The sequence below is a fragment of the Lytechinus variegatus genome, chromosome 14 (assembly GCF_018143015.1).
Source record: "Lytechinus variegatus isolate NC3 chromosome 14, Lvar_3.0, whole genome shotgun sequence".
Classification (NCBI taxonomy): Eukaryota; Metazoa; Echinodermata; class Echinoidea; order Temnopleuroida; family Toxopneustidae; genus Lytechinus; species Lytechinus variegatus.
Window position 1 is genome coordinate 20,245,356 of NC_054753.1, and position 22,926 is coordinate 20,268,281.

Sequence of the window (22,926 nt, forward strand, 5' to 3'; positions counted from 1 at the left end):
ATAGCATGCGTGACTAGTCTGTATATATCCCTAAGAATTTCACATGATGGATCCTACCATTGAAACGAGATATCATGAAATTATGATAAACAATAGAATATGGAACCATGGAGGTAAACAGGATAGCTGGGTGAATACATGTTACACACTATTCATTGGGCTGTGATGCTATATGGTGTGAGACAATCTGGATTACCATGATTACAGTGATACCTTGATGAAATATAACTTCTTGTGACAAGCAAAGGCGAGCATGACTGGGGAGAGGGAAACCAAGTAACACCAACTCCTACCCAATGTCAAATTAAGTGCATTGAACTCAATTCTTTCCTTCAGGTTCAAACCATCAAGATCATAGAGCCTGATCACGACGCTACTATTCTTCTCATCAACACTCGCTACATACACCCTGTCCCGCTCATCCACGGCAGCATACAGGTAGACACCCTCTGGAGCTTGTAGAGACTCACCAGAATTCCCATCCCTGCCATAGACCGTCACCACGCTTGGATCGTCAAAACATGAACTCGTGACGAGCAAACCCGTCCTTGTGATAGATGCCTGCCTCGTCTTGTGCTTTGTTTGAACAGTGTGTTTAAGAGTGGATCCTGTCGGGTCATAGATATAGACTTGTTTTTCATAGTTAGTAATGATGATTTCATCTGATGTACTTTTGTTAATTTTGAGACAATATTTAGTATCGTTTCTTACGTGGATCGTTGCTTTCCTAGAGCCAAGGCGAGAGTAGATGTGGGCTTTTGTAGTACCAGTGGACACGCAAAACACCCCGTCCCGTTGCAAAATCAGACCATAACAATTCATGTCATTTAAGTCTAATATGGTACTATATCGCTGCTTTCCACCATTTGAATCAATGATATCAATACCTTGTGCATCCCTCCCATACCCGATAGCGACATTGTTTTGCGAATACCGTGCCATACCGTACATCATTTCCCGTAGATCAACACACTGAATAACTTCTATCTTGGGATCTGATCCTGAGATGCTCCCGAGGTCAAGGCGAGTATCGTCTGCTGGATTGAACCTCTTCCAATTTGCTTTCTTCTTGATAGCTTCCGCAGAAGTGTGATCAGTAACCTCCTTCAGCATGGCATCCAGCTCCTCACAGAGCAAGGTATGAGCAGATAGAGTGTCTGTCTCAAGATGACCTAGTCTGTCATTATCTACCAAAGTAATTGAACTACAAATACTCTTGATCCTCTGACGATCTTTTGACTTCAAGACGTTGAGGTCGTCATCAAAACTACGTTCTAAGGCATGTATTTGCTCGGTGAGATTTCGAAGATTTTCCTCAAGCTCCTTGGCCTTGATGCTGTAGGCTTGCTTGACATCATCTAGTAGTGTCTGCACTGCAGTGTGTACCTCATGACGTTGTATTTTTATGTTCTGAATGTTCTTTTCCAGCTCTGCTTTCTTGTCAGCACATCGCTGGGTAAGGTCTGTCACCTACGTATAGAACGTGATAAAAACAGTGAGTTACATCTGGAAGTATTCCATAGAGGTGAAAATAACAAATATTATTAAATAAGAATGACATACGATATTCTAAATAAGCTTGAAAAGAGACCACAAACATAAATACAAAATTTCATGTCAAATTGAAGCAATAACGATAATGATTAATTAATTTAACATTAGGAATAAAAAACCGATGGATTAGATGCAACAATATTTAAGATATTGATGATAGTATTACAAATCAAAAACATCATTATCATTGTGTATTCATCAGCATCCAGTAGTAGTAGTAGTAGTAGTGGTGGTGGTAGTGGTAGTAATGGAAGTAGTAGTAGTAGTATAGTAGTAGTAGTAGTAGTAGTAGTAGTAGTAGTAGTAGTGGTAGTATAGTAGTAGAAGTAGTAGTATAATAGTAGTAGTAGTAGTAGTAGTAGCAGTAGTAGTAGTATAGTAGTAGCAGTAGTAGAGTATAGTAGAAATTGCAGTAGTAGTAGTAAAAGTATTAGTAGTAGTAGTAGAAGTAGTAGTATAGTAGTAGTCGTAGTAGTAGCAGTAGTAGTAGCAGTAGTAGTAGTAGTATAGTAGTAGCAGTAGAAGTAGTGGTAGTATAGTAGTAGAAGTAGTAGCATAATAGTAGTAGTAGTAGGAATAGTACGAGTAGTAGTAGTAGTAGTAGTAGCAGTAGTAGTAGTAGTAGTAGTATAGTAGTAGTAGTAGTAGTAGTGGTAGTATAGTAGTAGAAGTAGTAGTATAATAGTAGTAGTAGTAGTAGCAGCAGCAGCAGCAGTAGTATAGTAGTAGCAGTAGTAGTAGTATAGTAGTAGTAGTAGTAGTAGTAGTAGTAGAAGTAGTAGTAATATTAGTAGTAGTAGGGGTAGTAGGAGTAGTAGGAGTAGTAGTAGTAGTAGTAGAAGTATATTAGTAGTCGTAGCAGTAGTAGTTCAAGTTCAAATTTATTTCCACAATTAAAAATATACGTATGTACAAATCATTGACATTAAAAGATATATTACACGTGGAGGGGTCAAAGAAAGCATAACTGCTTTTTTAAATTGGCCCCTGAAGTATAGAATAAATCATATTAATACATGTAAAGTAAACAAACAATATAATCATAACATAATTACAAATACGTCTAAGAGAAGAGAGGGGGTGAAAACAAATCATTACAATAAATGGAAAGCCGTGTTTAAAAGTGTTTTGTTTTGAAGACATGCACGTTTAAATTGATTTAAAGATTTTGATAATTTAACAGAATTCGGTAATGAGTTCCAAAAGAGTGGTCCAAAATAAAAAAAAAAACAGATCGTCTAGTTAAAGCTATGCGTGGCAAAGGAGGGTGATAACTGTTACAATTTCTAGTTTGATATGAGTGATATAAATTATTCATTTTAAAATAATCTTGAAGAGACTTAGGTAACATATGGTTGTGGCATTGGTACATGAATAAACAGGTCTGTAATGATATGATATTCTGAATCGGTAAGATATTGCTTCGTTCGAAAAGAGGTGCACTTTCAGAGAGGTAATTGGAATGAGTTATTAGACGGATTGCTCGTTTTTGTAAAGTAAAAATTTTCTGTATATTTCTTTTAGTTGTAAATCCCCATGCAATCACTCCATAGTTAATGGTAGATGTGATAAAAGCATGATATAACATTTTTAGAACTGAACTTGGCAAAAAATTAAGTTTAGCTATTACCCCAATCTTTTTAGCAATCTTATTACAGACCTGTTTAATATGAAAGTTCCAAGATAAATTGTCATCCAAATAAATACCTAAAAATTTTACATTGTGAAGTTGAGTAATTTCAAAGCTATTATAGTATAATTTTAAGTTGTCTATCTTATGGCTGCATGTGCTAAACAACATATAATTGGTTTTTGAAGTATTCACAATTAGATTATTGACTGACATCCACTCATTGATCTTTTTAAGCTGTAAATTCATATCTCTGAACAGAATATCAATATTACTACCAGACATAGAGACACACGTGTCATCAGCAAATAGCACAAAATTTAGCATATTTGAACATTGGGGTAAATCATTTATAAATAACAGAAAAAGGAGTGGGCCGAGGACTGAACCCTGGGGCACTCCATATCTCACTGTCCTGGAGCTTGACTCACATTTCTTAAATATAGTAATTTGTTCTCGATCGGTTAAATAATCTGTGATCCATTTGAGTGGCAAGCCCCTTATTCCATGGTAATCTAGTTTTTTTAACAGAATAGAGTGGTCAATAACATCAAAGGCTTTAGAGAGATCAATAAATATTGCTAGAGTATGTTCTTTGTTATTAATAGAGTTGTGTATCTTATGTGTAAGCTCCAAGACAGCTGAAGATGTGGATTGCCCCTTCCTGAATCCATACTGGTTGTTAAATATTATATCATTTTCATCAATAAAACTAATAATCCTGTTATACACACATCTCTCAAGTATTTTAGCAAATATATTTAGTACAGATATTGGACGATAATTGTTCATATTTTCTCGACTTCCACTTTTGTGTATAGGAGTGACCTTAGCAATCTTCAAATATTTGGGAACAGTACCTGTTGATATGCTTAAATTAAAAATATTACATAATGGAATGCATATCAATGAGATTGTTTTTTTCAATACTCTAACAACTATTGAATCCATACCAGGACTAGAGTCGTTTGGCATATCTTTCACAATTTCATAAATTTCTTTGCATGTTATTGGTTTAAAAAACATAGATTTCAGGTTACGTTGTGGAATGTAATCCTGAAATGAAGGTACAGATGACGAGTTAATAGCAGTATGTTGATTTATCAATTTTTCACCAATAGTTACGAAATGATTATTAAATGCATTCGCAATAAGTGAATTGTCAGACAATGTTTGACCATCAGGAGTAATAATTGAGTCAATAGGTTAGAATTAAGTTTCTTACCCATTATATTATTTATTAATTTCCATGTAGAATGGATGTTATCTTTGACCTGTTTAAATTCTTGTGTGTAATAATTAGATTTGACTTTACGCAGCTGATAAGTCACATAATTTCTATATTTTTTTATATTTAACTTCATTTAAATTTGTTGGATTTCTGATATATTTCTTGTATAGATTATTCTTTTTAATACATAATTTTCTAAGTTCCCTAGTCATCCATGTTTTTTATTCCTTTTCTTTATGGAATAGCTTCTTATGGGGAAGCAGTCATTGTAATGACGTAAAAATATACCTAAAAAATGATTGTACTTTGTTTCAACATTGTTACTTGAACTAACATCAAATTGAGAGTTAGACAACTTGATAAAGAAGTTCTGTAACGATGAGTCATCAAAGCTTCTCTTAGTGTAATGAGTATCAGCAGGTTTGTCATTATAATAGGAGATTGAAGGTAACAAAAGAAATACTGGAAGATGATCACTTACATCTGCCACTAAAATTCCAGAATTAATGAAATCAGTGGAATTTGTGAAAATATTATCAAGTAGGGTGGCTGAAGAATTAGTGATTCTGGTGGGTTTGAAAATGGTTGCACGTAAAGAAAAAGTAAGCATCAGATTCATAAAATCTTCAATACTGTTGGAGTTATTATTAATCAAATTAAAATTAAAATCTCCCATTATAAAACAAGAGTTAGAGCTAACATTCGATTTGTTCAAAATATTAGATAATTCAACTTGAAATTCCTCTATTGATTGTCCTGGAGGGCGGTATGTTACACCAATGATCTTGTGTTTATGTTTGCATAGTATTTCTACAAATAAAGTTTCTATGGTTTTTTTAACACATGTCAGATCATTTCGCAATCTAAAACGTAGAGACTTATGAATATATAATGCAGTTCCGCCACCTCGTCCATAATCACGTGGATTGTTTATGAATTCATAATCAGGAATGTTGTAAAGATTAGTTGCTGAAGAATTGGTAAGCCATGTTTCAGTGAGGCCAATGATTTTGAATTTATGATTTATATTATCAAGAAACATGTCAAAATGATCAAAAAATTTTTGAATGCTTCTACAGTTGAAATGAACGATTGAGAAACTACTCGATAAAGAATCTGCATCATATTGTTTATTAAATTCATATACAGAATAGTAAGTGTGTTCGGAAGTTCCAGAACTATTCTCAATGAGAGACTGAAATAAATTACTGCTTTCCACATTGTGAACTGAGGAACTGTCATTATTATCTAGGAAGAGATTGCTCATGACATGATCGGAAATTGTGTTGAAAGGAAACACATTGCCGATGCAGTTGATACAGTCAAAACAAAAATTATCATGTTTGTAACACTCATCCAGCATTAAAAGATGTTGGATACTGGCTTAGTATAAATACATGGCTTTCATTGGACAGTATGTATGTGCAATTTGTAGAGAAAAGAAAATAATTGTTGTAAACAACAATATGTATGTAGTAAATTTCAAAAGTTGACATGGTACGCAAAACTACGCACAGAAAAAGCAAAACAAACAACACCTACTAACAATGCTCAATAACGATAAAAATAGGGAATTATAACAAATTAAAAAAACGGGTTAAAAAGTTGGTGTGTATGATGTGTAATGTTAGGAGTAGTTTAGGTGTTTTTATATTTAATGTTTGTTTTATTTATACATAGTTTAAAATACTAAAAAATATGAACAATAATCACAATGACACTGTCAACTGGCAGTGCAATATAAAAAGTTCACTGTCATATATATGTATATTGTGTAATGAATATTTTGTTAATCAGTTTTAGTTATGTATCAATATGTAGTTCATACTTTTATGTATATCATTTTTAATATTAATGTACTAATGTACATTTTGTAACGTTGTAAATTCGAGTAAAGTTGCATAATTGTAAAGTTTCGATTAGGAGGCTTACAAATTAATAGTTTATTTTCTTGTTGTTGTATGCAAAATATTCAAGATGTATTTTTATGTAAGTAGACCGAAGCTACATGTAGGAACACCTAGTGACAGTGTCAATACCAGTATAGAACAAAATTAGATTTGCTGCCACATTCTTGTAAGTACTCTATCATTTATGTAAATATTTGTTCAATATTAATGTGTATATATAAAGAAGTTAAAAAAGAAAAAAAATAGCTTAAGAAGTTTCTAGTAGTAGTATTAGTAGTAGTAGTAGTAGTAGTAGTGGTAGTGGTAGTAGTAGTAGTATTAGTAGTAGTAGTATTAGTAGTAGTAGTAGGTAGTAGGAGTAGTAGTAGTAGTAGTAGTAGTAGTACAGTCCAGTTATTATTATTATCGTCACTGCCATTATAATCATTACCAAAAACTGTAAGGATCATTGCTGTTTAGTCTCTTCGACATCATCGATCACCCTTTCCCAATAAAATGTTAATATTAATAAAAAAAAATTAACAAGCATAACACTAAACATTTCATCAAATTTGGATGTAAAATAGAAAATTATGGTCGGTAGCAAATAAGAGGACTGGTGACATCACCCACTCACTATTTCTTTCGTTTTTATTATAAGCAATATTAAATATTTTATTTTTTCTCCTCATTTGCCTGTTAAACATAGTTTTATTTCTAACTGAACATGTGGAATGACCACTGCTTAAAATTTTGTGCTTCAGTCAGGTTAGTCTTATTGTTAAATCTGTGAATGTTTAAACATTGTAGAATTTAATCAAACAAAAACAAAATAAACAGTGAGTGAGGGACATCTCATTCGCATGTAATTAAATAGTGCATACATCACTATTTTGTGAAAAATAAGTGAAAGTTTTACATCCGATTTTGATGAAATTTTTCTCTCTTGATTCAAATCAACATTTTTATGAGGTATAGACTTATAATCATCAAAACCGTAATGATCATTGCTGTTTGTTCTTGTTAACATCAATGATCAACTTCAATATCTGTATCAAGTGTCTAGCCATGCTAAACCTACCTATCGTACGTAGTAATTTTAAATGCTGCTTAAAATGTATATGCAACGCTGTTTAACCTTACCGCAGTAATTTTAACAGTTTTAACAAGTCTTTAAACTCTGAGACAGCAAAGCTTTATTTTAGCTTATAATTGTCAATGTAAGGTTCAAATATAAAAGATCGTTATATAAAATTTACGTTTAAAATGCTGTTTAATTTTCATACGAGACCGTTTAACAGCAATCTTTTTTTTCATTTAAACAAGTTTTGAAACTCCCAGAAGCACAGTTTGATTTTTACTATTGGATTTTCAAAGAAATTTCTTAAACTTCTTATAAAGGTTCAATAGTAAATAGCGTTATATGTATTTTAAATAGCATTTCTATTGTGACAATTATGAATAAATTTACCTTCCGTCGTAACTCCTGCTCAAAGTCAGCATGGTTCTTGATTTAATGAGCTCTATGACCAACAAGTACGCACTTTTGACAGACATGGACCTTACAATCCTCACAAAACATGTCCTTGTTCTCTTGTTTGTGGATGGAACACTTCTCGAAGAAATGACCAATGCTGACCTTCCCTTCGATGACATCATCAATGGAGACAATCTCATGATCTTCAAAGACTGACAGATATTGATGACATTGCAAACATTTATCACATATGTAGTTATTACAGGTTCTGCAGAATGAGACAGCATCTCCTTGAAGCTTGCAACCAGAACATTTTGGTCGCATCTCGAGGACAGCGTTCATCCCTCCACACTTGGCGTGGTGATCGTCTACGCATCCGTTGATGGAGACATTGAGGCGGAGATCATCGACACGGTTGGCGGACAACTTGGTGATCTCCCTGCAGAGAGGACAGACCATGTGATCAAGGTCCTGGTGGGTTAGATCGTATTTCTTGAGGCATTGCCTACAAAATGTGTGTCCACATGAAGTTAAGATTGTCGCCTCGACAAATAAATCAAGACATAGTGGACATATCAGGTTCGGTGAAGGGCTTGATGCTTTCTCTGATCCACACTTCTCAGCCATCGCTAAATCAATTTACGAACATGAGATTTAAATTCCGTCAAATAACATACAAGTCAAGTTAGTACTAACGTATTGAAACGCCAGGTTCGCATTACAACACAATGATCACTTCATGTTATTGCTAATGTGTAGTTCAATACAAATTCAAATCAACTACAAGAGTAAAAAAAATACACCCGATTCGAACTTCCTGTAAATAGTACCGGGTATTCCCAGCTACCTTTGAACCTGACTAACTCATCAAAAGAAGAGGAAGCAACTTTAACTGAAGGGATAAGGGTTTATTAGGATGTCTGAAAATTGAATTGATGATAAGCGCCAGAATTTTATTTTGTAGAACCTTTAGTTTGTCAATGTAAGTCTCAAAAGTATAATTGTCCCATCCAGCATTACAGTAAGTCAGATAGGGAAGCACAAAGCTGATATGTATGTAAAGTTCCTAGAAAAGCCTCAGACAAAACACATCTTAATCTACATATAGCACCTACACCTCAAGAAAACTTTGTACACACTGACTCTATGGGGTTTCTAAGTCAAGTGTTCATCGATAATTACTCCTAGAAATCGAACATGCTCACTACGAGCAACAACTTTTCCTCTAGAACCAAAAATTAATACTTGGGAAGCACTCCTCATCTCATGGACAGAGGTAACTCCACTCTGAATCCGTAGCCCTCTGGAGATGATGTACCGCATTCCTTGCTGGTCTCACGGGCCTAATCACTAGTGGCAGGCCCTAGATATTCATTCGAGCCAACCCATTGCTACTTTTTTTTGATATGGCTGATTGACAAAGTGTATGCATATGATTGTCCATCTAACACTGATTCTATTTTTGGTAATTACTGAACTTCCTTTTCCCTAATTGGGAAGAAATATCACCAATTTTGGACTATATTTTGACTGGCGGAAGGATTACGGCTATTTTGCTGTTTGAGTTGATGAATCTGCTCCCCCCGACGGTGTCTTCAAACACGCCAATTCATTTTTAAAATGAGCCGGTCGAGGGACCCTTTCTGGTCAGATATGGATTGCCGGATATAAATCCTATCCACTGGTAGTAAACATTCGACCCCCGAATTTCATCCTTATTTTTTATGAATTTTTTAAAGTGCCAATTTAACACATGAGTCTATGGGGAATGAATTAGGCCTGTGAGACCTGCTCGTGTCCACCGCTGTACTCCCCATCTAATTGACAGCACGTTCGAATTTGTAATGGTGTAGATACCCCCACATCCAAACTTGTCACCGACCCAGACGTATACCCAGACATCTGGTGTTTTTCATCGTGGATACCAAGACATCACTCAGTCCGACTCCAGTGTGATCAATGGCTCCGAAGCAGTCAACTAATGCCCTTTTTACACAGGATTTTCTTAACCCCGGACTATCGCTAACCCCGTACTATCCTTAACCCCGTACTATTTTTTTTCCTTTTCACACATGCCAAATTGTTATTGCTAACCCCGGATAAGGAATGCTTGCTTTTCACACACGAAACTCGCTAACCCCGGACTAGTGGTTTTTGTCGATCATTCGTAGTACAAGTACTTCACTCGTACACTTTTTACACACGCTACAATTTCCTTAACCCCATACTATAGGTGGGGCCAAATTGCCATTTAGCCCCACCTATAGTACGGGGTTAAGCTTAGCCCACTTTCGTTTTACACATGCGATCTTAACCCCGTACTATTGCTCTTAGCACCTCAATTGGTGGGATAACCCTGCTTTTTTGCAGGGCCAAATAATCCCGTACTATAGGTGGGTTTAGCCCACTTTGCAAAAATGCTGTGTAAAAAGAAAGTGGGCTAAGCTTAACCCCGTACTATAGGTGGGGCTAAATTGCCATTTAGCCCCACCTATAGTACGGGGTTAAGGAAATTTTAGCCTGTGTAAAAAGGGTATTACGTAAATGTGATAACTGGTCTACCCCCCCTTAGTGGAAGGGTCATATTTCCTTTCATCTTCTACTGACCCAACCCTTATTTCTGATCCTGCTGCTCCTGCGGATCCCATCCACACTTCTTAAAAGGGTCCTGTCCAATGAGCTCTTGGTGGATATCCTGTCACTGTCTGATGCATCTCCGACTAGGCCCAGCTCGGAGGGACCATGTGCCTCAAGGACTGAAGAGGCTTCTTGTTATCATCTCTAGTAGGGTACTCGAAGAGGTCGACATCTTTCAGGCCGCCCTCCAGACCCAGTTGGGCGGGTCGTTTCCCATTATGTGTCAAGAGAACTAGTGAGGCCCTTGTTATCACCACTACTTCGAAAAGGTCGACATCCCTTCTGGCCGCCCTTCATGGTTGATGATATTTTTTTTTGTCAATTTATTCTATAAAGGTTGTGATCTATGAGCTAGCTCTTTTTGCCAGCTGAGGATGCTTAATGGTTGTTTACTTAATAACATCCCCCTTTTTATATTTTTAATGCCGAGTTTAAATTGGGTAGCACTAGGGTGATAACAATAATTCCATTTTGGCAAGCCACCTTATAGCGAGGTAGCGAAGCAATAAAAGTAATTTTCTTTCAATACCAGTAGGTAGAATCCCTTTAATTAATATTGCCGTTTTGAAGTATATTCGTGTTCGCAAAAATAGGTTAAAACCGGAAAAACCGTTTTGAAGAGGAAGGAGGTAGTGCCTTTTATGTGTCTTGTTTTTCCTATAACAATTTTTTTACAGCGTTATTGTAATTTATCGGAAACAGGGGTGGGAGATCAAGGAATTATACTGAAAGTGGGGAAATTCATTTGCTTACTTTACCAGCATTGTGATAGTGGATGAACGTATTCTGAATTTAGACTGTATTCTAAAATTTGCATATTATTAGAGAACTTGAAGACATGAATGGGATACTGCATTACTCAATATGTGTACATGCATACATATTGTCGATATTCATTATTGTCTTTTGTTAAGGTACACCCATTTACATTTACACCGTGCTAACTTAGGCGCGGCTTTATAGAGCCTCAGTTAGCACGGCGCCTCAGTTAGCACGGTGGTCAAACTAGGGGGAGGGGATAAGTCCCCCACCCCCCCCCCCAAAAAAAAAAATATATATATATGTATATAATGATAATAGATGAATAAAAAAAATGTGGAATAAAATAAGATAAAATGAAATAAATAATAAATGAATAAATAAATGGATAAATAAATAATAAGGTTGGGGCACAATAGGACATGCCCTCCAAATATTTGGAATTCTATTTCGGTTGATTTTTTTTTTGACAATCGTATACGTGAAATAACTTTCCTTACACGTCAGACAATGCTTAAAGTGATCATTCAACCCCCCTCCCTCTCTCTCTGTATATTCCTGCCCCTCCCTCTCTGATTGCCTCTCGGACTCCCCCCCCCCTCTCTCTCCTCTCTCTCTGTATATACCTGCCCCTCTCTCTCTGATTGCCTCTCGGACCCCCCCCCTCTCTCTCTCTCTCTCTGTACATACCTCCCCTCCCTCTCTGATTGCCTCTCGGACTCTCTCTCTCTCTTTATATACCCCCCTCCCTCCCCCCCTCTCTCTCTCTCTTTATATACCCCCCTCCCTCCCCCCCTCTCTCTCTCTCTTTATATACCCCCTCCTCCCCCCCCCCTCTCTCTCTCTCTCTTTATATACCCCCCTCCCTCCCTCCCTCCCCCCCCCCTCTCTCTCTCTTCAATTCGTAAACTTACGAGTTCGTATTTAAAATGGGAACAAACTCAATTGAGTTTGATTACATTCAGAATTTAATGAAATCTTAATATCAATAGAATCAAAAGGATCAATTGAAACTTCGTAAGTATGCGATTTACATGAATACTGATCAATCGTTTCGCTAGCAAGCTCTCTCACTGTCTCTCCTCTCCTAAACTAATGATAAAATCACTTGACTTTATGATATCAATTATGCAGTTGTAGCTATTGTAGTGGTAATATGGGATTGATCATTATTTCTACATTGTTGTTTGGTTTGGTTGGGTTGGGTTTATTATCAGAATAACACCAAGATAATATAGAGTGTACAGGAATGATTACAAAAGCGAATGTTTTAACATGTACAAGATACAGATGGATCACTCTATTCAGAGCCATTCATTATGATGATGTTCTTCCGATAGAGGTCTTATCACAGTAATGAGAGAAATAATATGACAATATACATGAATCAATGAACAAAAACGTATTTGTGTATACATTTAAAAACAAAATAAGCATATAACCCATGAACGCGTGATAAACAAAGCATGTGAATAATTTACTTTAAGCCCCTCTTTACCCATTAATAAATAAAATCATTCTAAAAATGAAATATATGTACATGGCACATACTTATGTGACATATATATACATAATAACGTTAAAAGACTAAATTGCCAATTCAAAGAATAACTCGACTGCATGCATTTCCCCTCCAAAAATATTTACAAAGAAGACAAGCTAAAGCCCCTTTTACACCTTCACGGATGCAACACGGATCATCACGGATCTCAGTCCGTGATGATCCGGGGTGCCAAATTTGTATTTTCCTAGCATTCCCGGAGTGAGTACGGAGTTAACTGGTTATTAACACGGATATGTACGGAAAAGTACGGAGTCTACAAGGATAGGCAAGGTAGCAATAGGGATCCTGTTTGATATACATATCGTATTGCAACATAGTTTGGGCAACATGTGCAAAAACTAAAATTAATACAATATACTTATTACAGAAAAAAGCAATTCGAATCTGTACTGATTCCCAATATTTATCACACACAAATCCATTATTCCATAAACTAAAGACTCTAACAGTATTTGACATAAATACTCTTCAAAGCTTACTACTTATGTTTAAGTACGTAAATAACATGCTCCCACCTTCATTCCACAATTTTTATACTCTGAATACATCTATTCATTCATACCCTACCCGTAACTCTTCAAATTTCCATTTAATTAACCCCAAATTGCTTATTGCGCAGAGATCCATAAGACACCATGGTCCAGATTTATGGAACTCTCTACCAGAGCCTGTTAAACAATGTTCGTCTCTTCACTCATTTAAGGCAAACGTTAAATCTATGTTATTATCAGAATACTTGAAGTAAAATTGCTGTGTCGTATCCTTTTTATCATGAATTTATTCCTTCTTCGTTTTAGTCATTACCAATATCTTCATCTTGACCATCATCATCTCCATGGCCTTCATCATCATCATCATCAACATCATCATCATATCACCATCACCCTCAGCTATTTGAAAGAATATGCCCATTCTGCTTTATCAATGTTAAAAATGTATTAATTCAATTAGTATAAGTTTGGGATTGTCATTTTTTTCAAGCAATCTGCTTATGATGACAATCCTTCTCCTGCAAATTGTGAACATCATATAGTTAATCATTTTTGTCTGGAATTAAATTTAGTAATCTTTATTTACAATTTATGCCAAAAATGCTAACATATTATGTTTATTATGTTATGAAAAATGTATTATACAAATGTTATGGATGCAGAAGAAAACAATAAATCAAATCAAATCAAAAAATATGCTCCCGGAGCCAACACGGAATACCCGGATGATCACGAATGTTACTGGGTCTTTACACGGACCTTCACGGTTGCTCACATTCTGTACTGGGATATATCAAGTGCATTAGGCAAGTATTCTGACGATAAAATACATAGAAAAATTGACCTAAATATTATATTTAAGGGCCAAACAATTATCATAATGATACAAATGCTATTTGTACCCAAAATGATAAACTTTTTAGGTGTAATTTTCAAATTATACATATTATTGCAAAATATGCATACATTTGCATAATTAATTAGCCGCAAACAGAAATAACAAATTTTCCCGAATGGTACATGTTATGTATGTAGGATTTTGCAGTATCCATGTCGATGAAAGCGAGTATTATAAAAGAATATTGTAGAAATAAGATTTTAAATGGTCAATTTGGCAGCCATTTTGTTTATGCAAATTAGGTGGTCAAGACATTGAAAATTGGCTTGGGAACCGATCTTATCAGATTTAGCACCTTCAAATGAGGTAAAATAGACCGGTTTCCAACTTTTATCCCAAAATGCTCCTTGAATTCAAATTCTCCCAATATTGGTCTTGTCTAGTTATGAATATACGGACTATTGTTCATGGACGCAAACAATACAAACATTTGACCCCGGATAAAGTCGGTATCAACAAGGATCACCCGGTTCTTACAAGGAGCCTCCCGGATGCATTCGGTAGCCACACGGATGTACAAGGAGGCTACAAGGATGAGCACGGATGATTATCAGTCCGTGTACTCCGGGATGAAAAATTGAACATGTTCATGCTCAATTTAGACTGCTGCTCTCATTGTGCCAAGTTCCTTAATTTTAAAGGCACAAGTTAACGTTATAGACTTGAATTAAAAAAAACCAAAGGAGAGATGAAATATTTACATGGATGCCTTTCTATCAACTTAAAAACTCTGAAGCCAACAAAAAATTCAAAAGAAATGCTTTTGATACATTAAAATCGAAAATTTTGTGTAATTTCTATCGTGCCGATAATAATAGAACACATAGTGTATGTGATGAAATAAAGATGGTGTTTCCGATCACTTTATATTTCACTTGTTTTAAGTACAAAATAATGATTTTCGGACGCTAATTTTTTATTTTTTATTTTATTATTTTATTTATTTATTTGTTTATTTTTTTTTTTATTTTTTTTTGGGGGGGTTTCATTTTTGTAACATAGCACAGACACGGGTGATAAATGGGACCTCGCAGGTCAGATTTTTTTTTGAAGTCAATACAATGTTAGCAAATGCCTTTCACACAAACCAATGTTTATACCATGGATATGAATCATCAGTATTTGCTCAGGCATGAGCAAAAAAATCAAATAACTGGTGTCACCTGATAGTGAGAAATTTAGAATGCCAACCATTATATTTCTAAAAAAACAACTTATTTATACTTAGAAATGTAACTTTTTGGCATATTAATACACAAATTAAGCAAATCTTCAGACATTACGGGAGAGGAGGGCATCATAGAATTGATATCATCATGATCATATTGAAAAAAAAAACCCGGGGTAATAATAATAGCAGGGCCCGCTGGGAGAACAGTTTTCAGAACTAACGTGGCTTCCCTGGGTAAATATACCTATATTATTATTATTATTATTACTATTATTATTATTATTATAGAATTGAGCATATATCAAGTTTTAAATCATTTATCTCAAGATTTAATATTCTCCCAAATTCCTAACTACAATAATGTTCAATTATCTGTTTTTATGCATTCTTATTATAACAACCTTTTGCCTAATAATTTTGACAATATATTTTTGCAAACCAACATATAGATGTACATAATAATAAGAAATTCAACCGATACTTGTGCAATATATGGTCACTATTCTTTCTCAAACAATATATTTTTATGTAGTTGTCCCATTATTTGGAATAAGCTCCTCAAAATATCAAACAGTGCAAAACTGTACAAAGCCTTAAAAGACATTAGAAATTATAATACTAATAGTATACTGATATAGATTCAATTATTATATTCATAAATATGTTTGTTTGATCTGTATTTCCAGACTGCATTTGTTTTTATTGTGTTGTTTTGCGTTGAATTCATGATCATTTAATTTAGGGACGAGAGCAAAAATATCACAGCATTCCCCCTGCATGCTTCCCCTAAAGCACGCTCCAATTAAGAAGTCCATGCCCCCTGCAGGCGGTCATCACTTGCTCTTAAAAATAATCCGCCATGCCCCCTGCGTGCTGCGGCGTCTAATCTCTATAAACTAATCCACCATTCCCCCTGCAACCTAACACCGGATGTTCTAAATAATAATCCGCCATGCCCCCTGCGTGCTGCCGTGCAAAATATTTCCAATTTAATACACCATTCCACCTGCAGCCTACCACCAGTTGCTCTTGAAAATAATCCACCATGCCCCCTGCGTGCTGCCGTGATAAATTTTAACCATTTGGGTGCGACGGGCTTCTACAGAAGCCGAGATTTCTTTGGTTTGATTAGATGGAGTTTTTCAACTTTTTCGAAATCTTTATGTACTCAAACCTGGGCCACGTTCTATTTCCTTTATAAACTTATTTCAATAACAACAATCCCGAAAATAGGAAATCATTTCGATTTTACCCGATTTTTTCGTTGGAGCCAGACGGGGAAAATAAGTTTTATGAAGAGCACGTACGCGCATGCACTAGGCCAGGGGTCCTTGCAGAAAGAGTTACGTTTAAACACAAGCCAAAAAATCAATCACAAGTCCCAAATGCGTGCTGTTGATTGGTTGCAAATCGAGTTGCGCATGCTTTTTACAGTTGCGATGGATTGCGACTCTTGCTGCAATAGGCACCTGATCACGTAATTTGATCCATATCGTTGTTCTGAGAGTATACGCTAACATCTTTTCTGCAAGATCGTCACGTATCAAGCTATGCGTTTATTCACCACTTTCGTATTATTATTTGTTTCATCAAGGAGATATATCTCTAGAATGATATCTATTTGTAAATGTATTTTCAGAAAAAAAAAATCTTGTAGTGAGTAATGTCTTAGTGTAATGGGGGAAAAATGGAGTCACTTCACCCCCCTCTTTCTCTTTTAAGGAGGCTCGAAATACCATGTGTCTTTTTGTGGAAGAAATGTCCACGGGGGGAGGGGGGGATACTTTAGTCAGCGCGTTGAATTCATTCATTTCCATTAGGTTAAAATGTATTTAAATATGCTTTTGGACAGGTTTGAATGTATTAGTTCCATCCATGATTTTATCAATAGGTTTAGCGCTTTAGCAAAGGTATTATTAAAACAGAAGGAAAAAACCCATACCTACCCACTTCCCGATTTGGGGCTTATGAGGGCGGCATAACATTTTTATTTAGTTATTTGGAAGCGAGCCGTGGTCCGCTCACTGAACTGGAAATACGTATTTCCAGTTAAGTTAAGTGGGCCCGCTGCCCGGGGATCGGGCGTGTAGCCGAAGTTGGTCGTGTAAAAAGACATGTGATGGGCGTGAAATGAACTTGCCCGACAAGCACTGTAAACACGGGGGGGGGGATGGGGAAATGCGTCTGGGATTTGGGATTAGCTTTGAATGCATTTTACTTTGACACCATGCCGACTGCGCGCTGAACGGGTAATTACCTATTAGTGGGCGTCCAAGCTGGCTGCGTCCGGCATAGGGGATTAACTTGAAAATGCGCCATGATCTGACCCCATGCCGCATGCGTGCTGAATGGGGTTGTAGAGAGGCCCATGCTGGCTGCATCCGGCATGGGGGATTAAATTGAATTTCGCATGGCTTTGACCCCATTCTGCCTGCGTGCTGAACGAGGCAATTACTTAGTAACAACCGTTCATGCTGGCTGCATCCGGCATGGGGGATTAATTCTGATTACCCCATGCCTCTAGCGTTCACCCCATGCCCCCTGCAGGCTTCACGCTATAATATTTTTGCTCTGTTCCCTTAATCCTTTGTTACTTTCTGTGATCCTTTGATTATTCTCAAATATTCTTACTTATGTTAAAATGTATTTTATTTGAAATATCCATATTTCTTGATTTGTATGTTTTTTTAATGAAGATTTGGTAAATAAAGTTTCAATTTCAATTTAAAGTGAATAATAAAGCGTGACTGGTATTTTGATATCATCGTGATCATATTGAAAAATACATGTGACATAGTGTGAACATGATAATGAAAATGTACAAATTTTATGTTAAGCAAAGTTTATGTTTTTATTTTTCTCGTAGGCATGGTAGGAGACAACAGAGTATACTCTACATAATATTTAGCTTATTATATAGGCTTATGATCGAATTCAGAAACTAATAGAAAAGTTCGCTATGCCAACAATTGCTCAAATATATACAGCTTATCATATCTCATATATAGGCTTATGATCAAATTCCAAAACTAATAGAAAAATTCGCTGTGCCAAACATTTATGACTCATCGCTTGAATAGTCATTAACTGATAAATAACATTAAAAATATATGGTAATTGATATTTACATTCCACGATAACTATTAGAAAATGAAATATATATATATGTATATATATGTATACAATGTATCAATTAAATCATTAAAATTCATTTTGCCTGACCATCGCTATCAGAATACCAGCCAATGTGACACATTGAACAGTATCCTGTTTACGTGATGTGGTCAACTAATAACCTATAATGTATATTCAGTTAGAGGGCGCACTCATGCTGAGTAAGAAAATACCCTTTCTACCTGTAAGAAATCTCTAACTACTCTATGATGTTCGAGTCAACCACAACATGAAACAACAGAGAGTGAACATAATCAAGGACCTCCTTGACATAATCAAAATTAAGCTATAAATATCTTCAGCCAAGACCATCCCTTTAAGCAAAAGACGATGTCACTGTCGAAAAAATATTTCCGCTTGAGTGAGCACCGCTTACTTTTGAAAAGTTAGTGAAAAATGATTTGCGCAGAACTTTGAAATAGTTATTCGAAAAAAAGTAGACCTTAATTATGAATAAAAGGTTGAATTTAGCTAGTAAAATTGGTTTGAAGACGTCTTTTACCCTTGTAACTTGTTTCCTTGCCCAAAACACTTCGAAGGGTGCATTGTGCCCCACCCCCACACACCTAGGCCATCGTGACGATATTTGCCTTACACTGAGCTGTGATTTACATGAAATGGCTTAGGCTTGATTTTTATTTTTTTAATCGTAGTCAAGCTTGGAAAAAGTGTGGAGAAACAAGTGTTAAATGAAAAATAAAATGTAAACCCACTTTTAATGATAAAAACTTAGTGAAAAATGCTGGAGATGTCAGATATAAACTTTTGTTCAGACTTAGTTACGTCCACAGATCCAGCTGGCACAAAAAAGGTAAAGGTTGTGCTTACTAAGTGTTGAAATTTCAATTTGGGTGGCGAAATTGTTACAAAATGCTTGAATGTATCTGTTTTATTTCAACTGACTAAAAGTGCAAGGAAAATGTATGAGAAATGTTTCCCCTTGACACAGCGTGAACACGAGCATTTCTGCGCAGATTTCTGCGAGCTTTTAAAAATGAACAGTGCTCACTCAAGTGTAACATTCTGTCAAAACTTTTACTTTCATTAGATAGATGAGACCCAAACCCAAGAATACATGTGAAAAAATTACACACATGTTGTATATTTTATAATTTCCAGGGTTTTTTCAAAGTGTAAACTGTTTTGATGCGCACTGTATAATGATCATATTCAATAGAAAAGTTCGTTGCGCCTAACGACCTGGAATTGGAGAAGAAATGGATATGGAAATTATGACTCATCAACCGATTAAATTATGAAGTCATTACATGATGAAATAAACATGAGAATAAATATATCTGACGCTTTAAGGAAATATGTTGATGGGCATATACTGTACATTACTGTACACGATAACTACGAAAATATGAACAAACACATTTGAATCATAAAGATACATGGCTATATGCTTCAAAGATACGGTTGCTTATAAACACACATACATGAAATCGTTGGCCTATGTTGGTCTCTCAATCCGGTGGAGTGGGTTAGATGACAAGTCAGAGCGCTAGTGCCCTTTCATACGATATTATTATCAGGTCCCTTGGAGAGGACCTTAAGCCGTCGGTTCACTTGTTGATTACTAACAACCAACCAATCGCACTTTCTCCGCAGTCCAGTATAACAATCCTCACCAACATGTTTTATATATACACCCAAAATTATTTACACAATATAAACCCCTCAAAGAAAGTTTGGACATCTGTGTTTAGCCATTAATTTCTCCCAACTCCCAATTTTACACAATGCATATTTTACATTATTCAAAAGATCATTTAATTCTCTTTAAAATGCTACCATGCTTGTTATGATAATGCCATCAGGAAAAAGCAGGATTCAAAAGTGTTGGATGAGGTCTGAATTAAAAAGCTGCAAAACGAGCAGAAATAGTCATGATGGGTCAATACAGAACATGATTCTTTTGTCTGTGTCAATAGAGATGAAAATCCATTCAAACCAAGCCCCTGCTTCTGTAGTGATGGTACTGTGAGATACCATGGTTTGAGTCGTGGTTTCAAATACCCATGCATGTCTGTTTGTTTGTTATGTTTTTGCTTGTGCAGAGGTGTGTTTGATTCCTTGTTAATGTTGATGTTAAGGTGCATGAAAACAATTAAAAGAAACCGCTGAGAAACTTACTCATCACCAGTGAAAAAAAGAACAGTGACTTTCAATATTGTGTCATTTTGCAAATTTTGAATTTTGACCTTGCCCCCATATTTCAAGGCACTGCACCTCCATATGAACCATAATCATATCATGTAGGGTATCATTATAAGAAGAATCAAATGTTCTATTTATTGCTATTAAATACACATTGATATTTATTAAAACCGAGGAGGGATTATCGATCAAAGTTAGATTTACAAACTTTTTTTGAGGAGTTTTAGATCAATACAATAATGAAGGGGTACTCAGACTGAGAGGGACAAACAAACACTGAAAACCTGATCAAAATTTGACAAGGAAATTTATAAGTATTGCGTTACCTTGGTGACACTCTTAAAAAATTGGTTACTGCTTTGATTTGTAATATCATCATTGTTGAAACAAATTTTATACACAATGCGTTGCGATGTCCTATAATGAAATAAGAAAAGGGAAAGTTGAGACCACATAACATCAGCCCACTTATCACTGGTCATAGCTGTTTTCACAAAATATCGCTAAACTTACAAATTAATTAGTTGTTTTATCAGATTTTGATGAAATTATCAGCGTTTTGCCATTTTATGCTATGGAGTATGTCATAATGTATATTCTGATTTTACTATTTTAAGCCAGGAGAACCCATTTTTAAAGGAATTTTACTGATAGTTCTATAACATGCGTGCCTAGTCTGTATATTCCTAAGAATGTCACATGATGGATCCTACCATTGAAACGAGATATCTCTCTGATTGCCTCTCTTTCTCATCCTTTCTAGTTTGCATTCAAAGTTTGAACAGACTCGATTCAAATTTATGATATTCAGAATTTTAATGAATATTGAGAAAAACATATGTTCAATTAAAAGAAAAACTATATAACAAACCTCCATAATTATGTGCTCGATCTACTTCGGGTTAATGTGATTGGGTAGCTTTTAGAAAGCAACTAATGGGCCTAGTAACACAAAGGTTAGCAATTAAACGCACGCTTGATTTTAACGATTGATGATACATTATAGTCAATGCAATCAATCGTAGAAAAATGTTCTACGATCATTGCTAAGCTTTGTGTATACGGGCCCCCGGTCGACTTCCCCTCGTTTGTTGTTTTTATCTCTCATAAAGCCATCGTAAATCCATTTATTTTCATTTTTCTCTTTTGTTTTGATAGAGCTACTCTACTACACATTGAAGTCTACGTTACCGAATGAAATGATCGAACATTAAAATTTATTGATAATGTTAAATTAAACGGATTTATATATTTACAAATATTAATTTTACAAATATAAATCAGTCAGCATATCGATAACATATTAATTTCTGTATTTTCATGCTATTATACTACTTTTTCCGTATGCTGTAAAAAAATGGGCCTGAATAAGTGAATGAAACGATCAGGGAAAAAAGTATTATTTCATGCGGCTGTATCGATTGTATTTGCGATATACGATGACTTTCACATCCTACCGGGTACCCATTTAGCACCTGGGTCGAGAGTGGCAAAGTGTGGATAGACGCCTTGCCAAAGCATCCCTCTGTTTACAAGGCGAGAGTCAGAACCACTACACCACGGCTCCTCAACACTATAATTTTTTCATTAATTTACTTTTAAAGTACTCTTTCCCTTTGGATAAACAGTACTGGAGTCGATCCGTGACGTCATACTCTTCAATTGGGGGATGAAACAATAGCCACCCCCCCCCTTGAACAAATTAAAGATTCACAACACAAATCGACACCCATGATAAACAGAATCGTTCTAAACAAGGTACTAAAAAACTATATACAAGGGAATCTCATAGAATAACCTCTGAGAGAGCAGTAACACGATAACATGCATTTCTAAAATATAAATCGTGATATTAACACAAGAAAAAGGTCACTTTTACATCAAATTCAAAGTACAATGAAATGTTATTAAAAGAAAATAACCACAGATCGACCTGGAGTTGTCCATCTACGTTGAAGGTCTCTTGAATCATCGTATAAAGGTTTTTTAAGCACGTTTTTATTAAAGAAAGGCTATTGTCATGATAATAAACTCGCAATCGAAAAGAATTCCGCATTTGGGGCTTGTACTAAAAAATAAAACTAGTTTTGTTTTATTTATTTATTTTTATTTTAGCCTCGTCAATATATTTCAATTCATACTTGATTTAAATTCCATTCGGAATATCGAAAAAAGGAGCGGGTTTAGTTTTTTGACACCGGTTTGTTTTCGTTATATGCAAATGGGATAAAGATTGAAGAAATGATCTTTAAAAAACTTGTAAATGGGTGTCAAAGTCATGGTTTTGT

General features: G+C 35.4%; 1 pseudogene; it reads right to left on the minus strand.

Moving 5' to 3' along the window:
* Positions 1-147: 147 nt before the first annotated feature.
* Positions 148-8,408, minus strand: LOC121428162 (annotated as a pseudogene).
* Positions 8,409-22,926: the final 14,518 nt, after the last annotated feature.